We start from the raw sequence: 11,398 nt of genomic DNA on the forward strand, positions 1-11,398 counted from the left end.
ATATTCATTTCTATAACTGTTGCAGATGTAAGAAGTTGTCATAATTTACTGAATGGGAGAAACAAAACAAAACAAAATCTTCATATACAAGTTACCTACATTATTTTTTCCCCATAATCAGAATGTAAGATTTAATGCAAGGAAGTCCAGTGGTTTCTGCTCATTCATTAAGATCTTGACCCTTAAGGTTGCTGTCTATAGGATGTCAAGGGCAAGCTTGCTCAGTTGCTGCCTTTCTCTGGAACGAAATTGCTCCTGACACCAGGTAGCCTTCAATTCTTGTGATCTTCTACAAAGCTATTAAGACCTGGCTGTTTCCTGGAGAGTGAATGTCTTTGATTGTAAGTTACTCCTCAGTGTTGGAAATTTTCTATTATTATTGCTGTATGTTGTATGTTGTTTATCATTGGTTGTAGGTTAGTAAACTGCTCAGAGTCAGCAATATTTCGAATAGGATAAAAACATACAGACAAGAATATTTGGATATCTTAAATCTCTTCATATAATAGAAAATCAAGCCATCACAGCTGCTTCTATTTTGCCTCTGTTGTTTTCTATATCACCATCATTCTCCCACTTGCCAAACAGTTAATACTATTAAACTCAGCAGGTGTAACAAGTGCACAGATGCCAGGCTACATAATGGTTAAATGTTTGGTGTTGGAAAAGACCATTGAGAATACTAGGGATAACCAGGAAGACAAATGGATCATTAAACAGATCAACCCGACATTCTTAATTGAGGCAAACATGGGCAGTGTACTGATTATATCCAAATGTACATTGCCATTCTAAGCCAGGCAAGAGTTACCGTCAATGTCTTATCGCAATGTCTGGCGACTATTAGGGTTTTATTGTTGAGTTTTATAGCTTATTGTAGAATTTAAAAGCTTCAAATAAAAAAATTGTCTATACACAATTATCTTGGATGAAGATTTTTGTAAACACTTTTGGAAGTGTTTACTTCCAAATTGTATGCTGAAAGTCAATTTTGCAACAAAATCTTGTATATTTCATTCATAGACTTCTCCGCTCAGACACAAATGACTATAAGTTTGTTAAGGTTGCCAATGACATTATTACACCATTCCCTTCTTGCCCAATTTTTAATTAATTTATTTGATGCAAACTGAATACCTTTAAGAATTTTCTAGGAACGGTCTACAACTGTGATGGTGAACCTATGGCACGCGTGCCAGAAGTGGCACGCAGAGCCCTCTCTGCTAGCACGCACGCCGTTGCCCTAGGCCAGATCTCCATGGCATTTCTTTAGTGAGTTTTTGTTTCCCTGCAAACAATGAAACAGAAGCTCATGAAAGGAAAAGATCTTATCTCTTTCTGCGCTGCCGATGTTGGGATGCCCCGCCTCCTGCTGGCCATCTGCGCATGCACTCATGTCCATGTATGCATGCACGCACCTTTCAGTTTGGAACCTTTCAGCATGCACGCATGTGCAGTTTGGGCACTCGGTGTCTAAAAGGTTTGCCATCACTGGTCTAAAATAACTGGTTCAAGTTGGAGAAAGAGCCCACTAAAGTTAAACTTTCAATACATCGTAAACCGCTATTTAAGACATTATAATATGCCCAATAAAATAACCATTCACTGTTCAAGCTGTTCAATCAATAATTAAAATTATTGAGTTATTTCCCAGAACCAAAGAAAGCAAGAGTGATTAAAAATCTCTGCTGGCATAAGCCAAAAGTTTTGTTATTCCTTCAAACCTGGCTCCCAATGAAGCTTCAACATGAAAACTCTGCCATCCATCAGGTTTATGCTTTCCCAATAAAAATATAGAGGAACAGTTGTGTATTTGGCATGACCTTGAAATACCCTTCCTGTATAGCAATAGAGTGGAAGGTTTTAAAACAAGGGACTGATTGTCCTTCTTCACTAGATGAATCTTACCCTGGAGAATGCTAAGCTATGCTTCACCAGTGCAAGACTTTTAAAAATCTATTTAGAAGGCTTCTTTTTAGAAAGTATTTTTGTGATTTTCAAAGGTACCTTTTGCCTAATAAAACAGCAAAAAAACAGATGTCGCAAAAACCAAGTTTTCAATGGAAAGAAATGGAATAGGCTTCATTGCAGAATTGTTTGTTTGTTGAATGTCAGAGGAAGGAGTGGGAACTGCATAATTGAAGAACTGCATTTCTTTCTTTTTTGTAAGAGTTTTACTATTTTTTAGTTACAAAAAAATAAATCATTCCATCTTTCCTTTTGCAGTGTGTCATATGGGTACAAACATCTCTGTGCAACATCATTCCTCTTTTGCCACATCTTCCACATTCATATTATTATTTCCCTAAGTGTAGTATTATAATATACTGAGCATTTAAATGTAATGGAACTCTCCATTTTTTTCTTAATATCTTCTAGTAATAATATCATATCAACATTAAACATCATTATTCTCATCATACACATACTAACAGTTTTCATCTTATTTTTATCTCTGTCTAAGTGTATTATCTAGTTATTTTTTAGCTTTCTTCATTTCCAAACTCCTTTTTCCCCCCAACCGTTGGTAAAATACTTCCCAAATAATATTCACTTTACTCTTTCTCCTTAATTGCTAATGTTAATTTGTTCATTTCTGCACATTCTAATATTTCCCTTATCACCTTCTCATCAATAGGAATCTCTACACTTTTCCAATGTTGTGCAAATACGGTTAATGCATTTCATAGCACATAAGCCACCAAGGATTTTCTGTCATAAGCCCAAAACAAATACAGTACATCTCAAAAAGCTATAAGATCTTTAAAAAGGCCTTTCCTGGCAACTTTCATGTCAGTTGGTGTCATGTGGATGTTGTGGCTGTTCCTTGGAAGTTGTTTTGCTTCTGTTGTGCTTTCTGGTGGTTTTTCTTTTTTCCCTTTAATACTGTCTTTTTAAAAACTGTGCAAGCCTTTTAGAACCTTGTTAGAATGAACAACATCCCAAAACAAACAAACAAACAAATAAATAACTAAACAAAAATAAACAAACAAAAACAAACAAACAAAAATAAACAAACAAACAAAAATAAATAAACAATAAATAACATCCAGAAAGCTTTACATTGGGACAGGACCTGACTATATAAGGAAGTCTTTAGGCCTTAAAAAGTTAAATCATCTCAACTTATGCCCAGAAAATGACAAGCAATCAATGTGCCTTTCCATAATAGTGCATTGATTGACAGCTTGCTTGCTCTATTTAAGCATCAACAAAAGCCTGGATCATTGTTGCTAAATTCAAATACCCAAAGATGACTATAGTTTATGCTCAGTATAACATTGCTTGTCTCTAACATTATCTGGGAACCCAGCAGCAGCAGCAGATGACAAGACACGCAGTATGTCTAAACCACAAATCTGCTCTTTTGAAATAGTGCATCCCCATCCAGAACAGGATGAATCTCTAATCCAAAGCCTTTAAAAAAAAAAAAAAGTCTAACAGCAGTTTAGCCTTTGGATTTAATTTCAGCTTGACTATCACCATCGCTCATCCAATAATGGCAAGTAGCACTAGAGACGAGTTCAGATTTGCCTGGAGCAGAAAGTGATTTTAGCAGAAACAAAACCCAGAGCGTTTTGGTTGCCCCTCTTCCCACCTACAAATTATAAGCACTCATTATTTTGATTTTCTCTCCACTGAGGGGTCCTTGGTGCTCTCTGAGGTTGCTTGTTTTCTTGCAAATGTTTCATTACTGTAATTAGGTAACAACATCAGTGCTGGTCTAGCAATATTGATGTTACCTAGTTAGGGAAGTGAAACATCTGCAAGAAAACAAGCCAACTCAGAAAGCACCAAGGACTCCTCATTTCAACCCTGAGCTACAAATATTCTCCTTTCTCCCCACTGTTGCCTACCCCAGCCAGAAATACTCCTTCCCTGTGTAACCACATATTTTATTTGATGTTTGGACCAGTGGTGGGGCTCAGTCACTGCCAGTTCCAGCGGCCCAGGCCGCCAAGCTACTACCAGTTCAGCCGAACCGGTCCGAACCAGTAGGAGCCCACCATTGGTTTGGACTGAAATGTGCCATTTCCATTTCAGATACAGGTAAATCAACACCAATGCACAAATGGTGGTGTGTCCTCCATAGCAGACTAGCATTGTTCAAGGGACCTGCATTGATACAAGACCAAGGAGTTCTATTACATCACCAAGTAGGCTGACTATGCCAGGGTGGTAAAACTCACATAGTCATGGAGACATCACATGATGTATTGGGCAGAGATGGGTTTCACATAATTTTACTGCCAGTTTGCCGCAGCCCGAAAATGTAAGCATGAGCCTTCCACGCATGCGCTTTGCTCACATGTGCTGCTTGCATGCATGGGTATGGCTTAGAAAATGTGGCTAAATAGGACGGCATAGCACTGGGCGGATAGGTGGGCCCATCCACAGGTCACCACTACCAGTTCACCTGAACCGGTCCGAACCAGCTGAATACCACCAATGGTATCAGGACTCACCCCCTCCCTTCGCTAAACTGGCCAGCACGTGACTCATCCGGCCCGTGGGCCAGGAGTTTGACAGTCCTGCATTATGCTTTCCTAGATGTTTCTTTTCCATCCATTCATTTGAGTTCAATATTTGGAGATTGCCTGGACAAGTCCCTGCAGTTTTCTTGGTCAAGGTTTTTCAGAAGTGATTTGCCATTACCTCCTTCCTAGGGCTGAGAGAAAGTGACTGGTCCAAGATCACCCAGCTGTCTTTGTGACTAAGGCAAGACTAAACTTATAGTTTGGCAGTTTCCAGCTTAATGCCTTATCCACTACAACAACCTGCCCTACACAGCCCCCCCCCCCCCCCAGATGGCAAGGTCTAAAAGTGAATTAAAGGTTAATTTTCATCTATAGGATTTTCTGGCGTTTGCTTCATATTTAGAACTGCACTTTAAAACATTTTCCTGGCCAAGAGTTTGAAAAATAGAAATAGACCCTATCCAGACTCTAAATTTGTCAGATTTCAAACACACAACCTGAATAATTTCTACAATTATTCCCATGAGAGAAATCAACTTCTGCCAAATTATAAGCTCTGTCAAAAAAGGACATTTGGAACATTTAACTTGGCCCATAAGTATGAATTAATGGATCAGTAACTACAGCCATCTACTTATTCTCCTAGACATTTTTTTTCACAAACATATTGCCAAAGCAAAAATCTATTCAATTAGCCAAGTATCTTTACCCAGTCTGAGTTGGACGAGCATACTATGACTTCCTTATTCTCTGGCACTCAACCTTCACTAAGTCTTTCTTGAGACTTGTATTTCCCACAATCTTTGAATTGCTTTATGTGTTTTACACAAAAGGCAGTAATCTGGTAAAGACAGTACAAGTCTTAGTCTTTTAAAGTAAAGATTTTGATGCAAGGAAATTTCACCTTTACATTTCTAAGATGATCAAAGGCAAAATTATCGTGACAATTTTGATAGATCACACCTCTCTTGTCCATTTGTGAAGGGTTTAACATTTTAAACTGTTCTTCCTGATTCATTTTCTATTGGATCTGTGACATTACTAATATACATATATTATTATTATTATAAAATTGTATCACAGCGGCCAGTTGTTTCGCCGGATTTGTCATTGGTTACTAATCGGGCCCCATGCAGGGGCCGAGGACGTTGTAACGTATTTTCAAAATATGCGTGCAGATCCAAGCAGTGCGGCTTTTTTGCATTTGACTGATGGTGATTTTGTCAATTTTTAACTGTTTTAAATGTAATTCCAGTGCTTTTGGAATAGCACCCAGTGTGCCAATTACCACTGGAATTATCACTGCTGGTTTGTGCCATAGTCGTTGAATTTTGATTTTTAAGTCCTGGTATTTTGCGATTTTTTCATGTTCCTTCTTGGCGACCCTGCTATCACCTGGTATTGCGATGTCTATGATTGTGACCTTATTTTTCTCAACCAGTGTGATGTCTGGTGTATTATGCGCCAGTATTTTGTCCGTTTGTATACGGAAATCCCACAAGATCTTGACCATCTGATTTTCGGTGACTTTTTCAGGCTGATGTTCCCACCAGTTTGTTGCTGTTTTAATATTATAATTTTTGCACAAATTCCAATGGATCATTTGTGCTACTGAATTATGCCGCAGTTTATAATCAGTCTGCGTGATTTTTTTACAGCAGCTGAGTATGTGATCAATAGTTTCATCAGCTTCTTTGCAAAGTCTGCATTTGGCATCATCAGAGGATTTTTCGATTTTGGCCTTAATGGCATTTGTGCGGATAGCTTGTTCTTGCGCAGCCAGGATTAGTGACTCTTTTTCTTTCTTTAACGTACCTGTTGTTAACCATAACCAAGTTTGTTCACTGTCCACTTTATCTTTTATTTTTTCCAGAAATTGGCCATGCAGTGCTTTGTTCTGTCAACTCTCCATTCTTGATTTTATCACATCTTTTCTGTATTCTTGTTTCGTCTGTTGGGCCTTCAGTAGATTTTTGTTCTTTACTTTGATTAATAGATGTTCTTGACTTTCTTTTAAATAATCAGCCAGTGCATGTTTTTCTTCTTCAACTGTTTGCTTCACTTGTAATAATCCTCTGCCACCTGATTTTCGGGGCAGGTACAGTCTATCAGTATCACCACGTGGATGTAAACTGTAGTGCATTGTCATTAGTTTCCTGGTTTTTCGGTCCAAAATGTCCAAATCAGCTTGTTAACTATACCAGCTGTGTATCTTATAACTGGTATTGGCCAGGTATTTATGGCCTTGATTGTATTCCTACCATTCAATTTAGATTTCAAAATTTTCCTAACTCTGTTGGTGTACTCTCGCCTGACAATAGTTTTTACTTCTCCATGCTTGATGTTATCCAACTGCAGAATGCCTAAGTATTTGTAGGCTTCGTTTTCATTGCATTTAATTAGTTGGCCATTGGGCATTTCAATTCCCTCACATGCAGTGATTTTGCCCCTTTTTATGGATACAGTGGCGCATTTTTCCATGCCAAACTGCATTGAAATATTGGTGCTGAATACTCGGACTGTGTTTGTCAGTGATTGGATTTCTATTTCTGACTTTCCATAGAGTTTCAAATCATCTATATATAGTAAATGTGAAATTTTTTCAGCTTCTTTGGCTGTTTGGTAGCCTAATTTCATTTTTTTTAAGATTTCTGATAGTGGGATCATTGCGATGATGAAGAGAAGAGGTGAAAGTGAATCACCCTGGAAAATTCCTCGCTTGATATTAACCATTCCGTAGATTTCATTCCCTACTGCCAACTCAGTTCTCCATTGTTTCATCGCCTTTTCAGTAAAGAATGTAATATTTTTGCTAATGCCAGTTGTTTCTAAGCATTTTATGATCCAACTATGTGGCAGTGAGTCAAATGCCTTTTTGTAATCAATCCAGACCATATTCAAGTTCGTTTTTCTGTTCTTACAATTTTCTAATATCATTTTATCAATTAGAAGCTGATCTTTTGTGCCCCTGCTCCTTCTTTTGTTGCCTTTTTGCTCTACTGGCAAGATGTTGTTTGTTTCCAAATAATCCATCATGTTATCTGCAATAATGCCTGTGAGTAATTTGAAGGTTGTTGGCAAGCATGTTATTGGTCTGTAGTTTTCAGGTGTTGTTCCTTTAGTTGCATCTTTCTGAATCAAGTATGTTTTTCCAGTTGTCAACCATTCATCAATTTGGCCCTTTTGTAAAATTTCATTCAGTTGCCTGGCCAATATTGCATGTAAACTGGTCAGATATTTGAGCCAGAAACCATGTAATTGGTCCTTTCCAGGTGATGTCCAATTCTTTACCCTTTTAACTCGATTTTTAACCATCTCAGTTGTTATTTCCAATACTTGCATTTGTTTGTTGCCAATGCTTTTCTCAAAGTCATGTATCCACTTTGCTTCTTTGTTGTAGTCCTTTGCATTTTCCCACAATTTTTTCCAGAATTCAACTGTGGCCTGTTTTTCTGGTTTTTCACTTTTGGTGTCACCATTCACATTAAGACTTTGATAAAAACGCCGTTGGTCTGATCGAAATTGCTGATTTTGTTTATATTGGATGATTCATGCCTCATATCTTTCAATTTTTCTAGCTGTTGCTGTTATCTGCTGTTTTACAATCTCTACAGCTTCATTGATGTTTCTTGTATCCAATCTATATCTTCTGATTAGCCGATCTATGATTTTGTTGTTTTTAAGCCGTTGCTCATGCATGTTCTTTAAGTTACTAGCATCTGCCCTTAATTTTTTGATTTTTTGTTCTAAATGGATTTTCCACTTTGGCTTTGATGCTTTTTCTGTTGTGTGACTAGGTACTTTAATTTTAATGCCTAGTTCATTAGTGACTATTACAGCTGCGCTGTACATTAACTGGTTTGTTTCCAAGATGGATCCCGGTTCAATTGTTGAAAACACTGCATTAACCATTTTCATGATAGGGGCCAAAATTTTCTTAGGCACAGTTTTTAGTGTTGGTAAACGTTGCCTTTCCTCATTAAGCAGAAAATGCTCCATGATCTTATCCTTCAATTCTTTTTGTTTTTGAGTTAGTTCATCAGTTGGTTCAGTGATAACTGGTTCTAGTGGTGGTGATGTTATTTCTTCCCCGAGAGCTTCTTCTGGGAGTTCTACTATAATGTCTTTAGTTGTGTCTTGAATATCAGTTATTTCCGCTTGTGATATTGTTTTTTGGGTTTTGCAATTTGCCTGAATTTCCTCATGTTCAACTTCACTAAACACTTTATTCCGTATAATAAATCGCCTTTGATCTGCTAGTCGCTGTTCACTAACATTTGAATCTGGATATTGTTGTTTCCATAATTCATACATTCGCTTTAAATAGCCTCTTTTTTCTGGCTCTGAGTTGTAGTAACAGGCCATTATGGCACGGTTTTCATCTGCACTATATTTTTGTCGTTTTGTTGGCTGGTCCACTTGTAGCCCACTTGTCCAGGGACCCCAACATCCGCCGCGGCCCTTGTTAACCCACGCGACGACCGATGCGGTATGGAGTTCTTATTTGTTTTTTTCACCATATTGTATGGGTTGGCGGGTTTTTTTTTACAGGACCAGATGCCAACCTGACCCCAACCCTCCTCCTTTCTCATCCAGGCTTGGGACCGGCAACGGCGGAATTATTATTATTATTATTATTATTATTATTATTATTATTAATTATTATTATTATTATTATTATTATTATTATTATTATTACATAAATAGTTTATGTTGATGTAAGACAATTACCGACTTGGCTAAATATATAACAGTAAACAAAAACATTCTTGATGGTACCAACCAAAATAATGATGTACTTTACCTTTTTTCTGACAGATAACAAGCAGTGGCTGAGCAGCTGTAAAAGAAGAAATGCTGGAGCTCTATTAAAGAAAAAAAGAAGCATTGACATGTAAAATTGCTAGAAGTATGAAGCATCTCCTCCTCTCATTTTTCTGCATGAAAAGTGGAACTGCAAAGCCATCAAATCTCCTTTCCTTCTGAAAGGTCATAGTAATAAAAAGCCCAGGTACCCAAAGGGTAGAAACACACAACTCTGATCACTGACTTTAGAGAGCTGGCATATTTGAAAGAAAAGATTATTGTAGTATTTCAGCTGCTGGTTTCAAGCTGATAGAGAGTCTTTCTCTAAAGAAATTGTACTATTCTCAATTTTGAGTTTCTCTTTTCTACCACATTGCTTCAAGGGTTCTCCATTTCTGCTCTTGCGTATGTTTTAACTTGAAGAACTGCTAGAATTAATTTCAGAACACATACATATACATTTTATATGTACATGTACATACATACACATATTATTTCTTATGGATTAACTATGCATACAAGTACATACAGTATCCATCTATCCATCCACGCATCAATCAAGCGAGAGATGCATCCAGAATTCTATTAAGAATGAATAAGCCATCTACATAGTCTTTGGGAGAAAATAAGCAGAAAAAGAAAATCATTCCAAAGTGTGGTAAGTAGTTTGAAAATAATAATAATAATAAAGGATATCACAAATCCACTGACATCATCATCATTATTATTGCTGTATTATTATTATTATTATCATCATCATCATCATCATCATCATCATCATCATCATCATCACAATCATCATCCCTGAAAATCTGAAAAGTGTGGATAGGAATTACTTAAGTATCTTTAATTCTGACTTCATTGTTTACATTTTTAATATGCGTCTTGAGACAAAAGAGAGTGGAAAAGAGATTCTTGTAAAATTCAAACCTCACATTCTTTGTCTGCTCATACTTGTGCATTCTGAAGTATCAGAAGTACAAAATGAATGTAAAGTGTTTGTTGCCGTTCAATGCAATAGAATTGAAAAGCATAATGTTTTCTATCCTTTTAGTGATCAATGCCTATCGTAGCATTCCTTCCATCACCCTTGTTTTCCATCTCATGGACATCTGTCCGCCCGCTGGCTCACCTCACCTATGAGCTTCCCTCTTTTCCCCACTCTTTTAGATGATCTCATTTTTGGAACGTGTCAACTTGCAGCATGATTTCTGTTCCAAAAAACGATGAGCTTCATAGAATTTACTTTTCTTCAAGAGGTCACAGCTCTTCTTTAAAAAACTTATTATTTTCTTACTAACACTAAATGGAAGTATCAAACTGGCAGCAAAAGTAAACCCAATTATAAAATGCTCTCCTCAGTCGACCAACCATTCCTAGCCTTGTGCCTTCAGGATATGTTAGCATTAGAACTCCAAGTTAAGATTGGAATTCTGACAATTGTAGTTTCTCCAAACCCATATTTAGAATACCTTGTTTATAAATGAAGAAATAATAGTGACAGTCAAACAAATGAAGTACTATGATAATAATGTATACAAATATACTTGATTGACAATATGTGACTTTATACAAAATTTAAGGGATGACTACGGAAAGGAGGCACAAAAACCTTGTAACCAATCGACACACTGTACAGAATGGAATATGTTTTTATGTTACGTGTTTTGCTTGTTTATGTTTGTTTTAAAAAATAAAAACATATAAAAACATGAATAAGGTAAGCTTCAGTTTATTTTCCATTTTTCATAAAAAAGGGAAACAACTTGCAGTATAATATTTAGGTATAATAGAAATTATGGATTTATAGATATTCATGGATTTAAGAAACTATGGGTAATCATTTCTTAGGAATATAGAATTTTAATCAAAAGCCTCATTTGAAATACTTCTTTAAAAAGGTTCCTTCATCAATTTATTTAGAGGCTTAAACTTTGGTTGGAAATATACTAGATATAATTCAGAGTCTAACATAAAGAGTTTCCTATTCTGTCAATGTATACTAAGCTAGCACTAGGGTGTCTATAAGAGAGATGGAAATGTATTCATCTGAAAATCCCTTTTGGTATTAAATCAAATACATTTTAAAAATCAAACATACTTCAAAAATATAT

General features: G+C 36.6%; 1 long non-coding RNA gene across 1 annotated transcript in view; it reads left to right on the forward strand.

The window, feature by feature from the left end:
• Positions 1–10,925, forward strand: part of LOC106538519 (uncharacterized) — a 32,767-nt gene extending 21,842 nt beyond the window's left edge. The window contains exon 3 of the long non-coding RNA XR_001312735.2: positions 9,297–10,925. This is a non-coding gene — a long non-coding RNA (uncharacterized LOC106538519). The remainder of the gene's footprint in view (positions 1–9,296) is intronic.
• The last annotated feature ends 473 nt before the right edge of the window (positions 10,926–11,398 follow it).

This window comes from Thamnophis sirtalis, unplaced genomic scaffold (assembly GCF_051295495.1).
Source record: "Thamnophis sirtalis isolate CommonGarterSnake01/CBP01778 unplaced genomic scaffold, rThaSir2_p1.2 scaffold_5, whole genome shotgun sequence".
In the NCBI taxonomy this organism is placed as follows: Eukaryota; Metazoa; Chordata; class Lepidosauria; order Squamata; family Natricidae; genus Thamnophis; species Thamnophis sirtalis.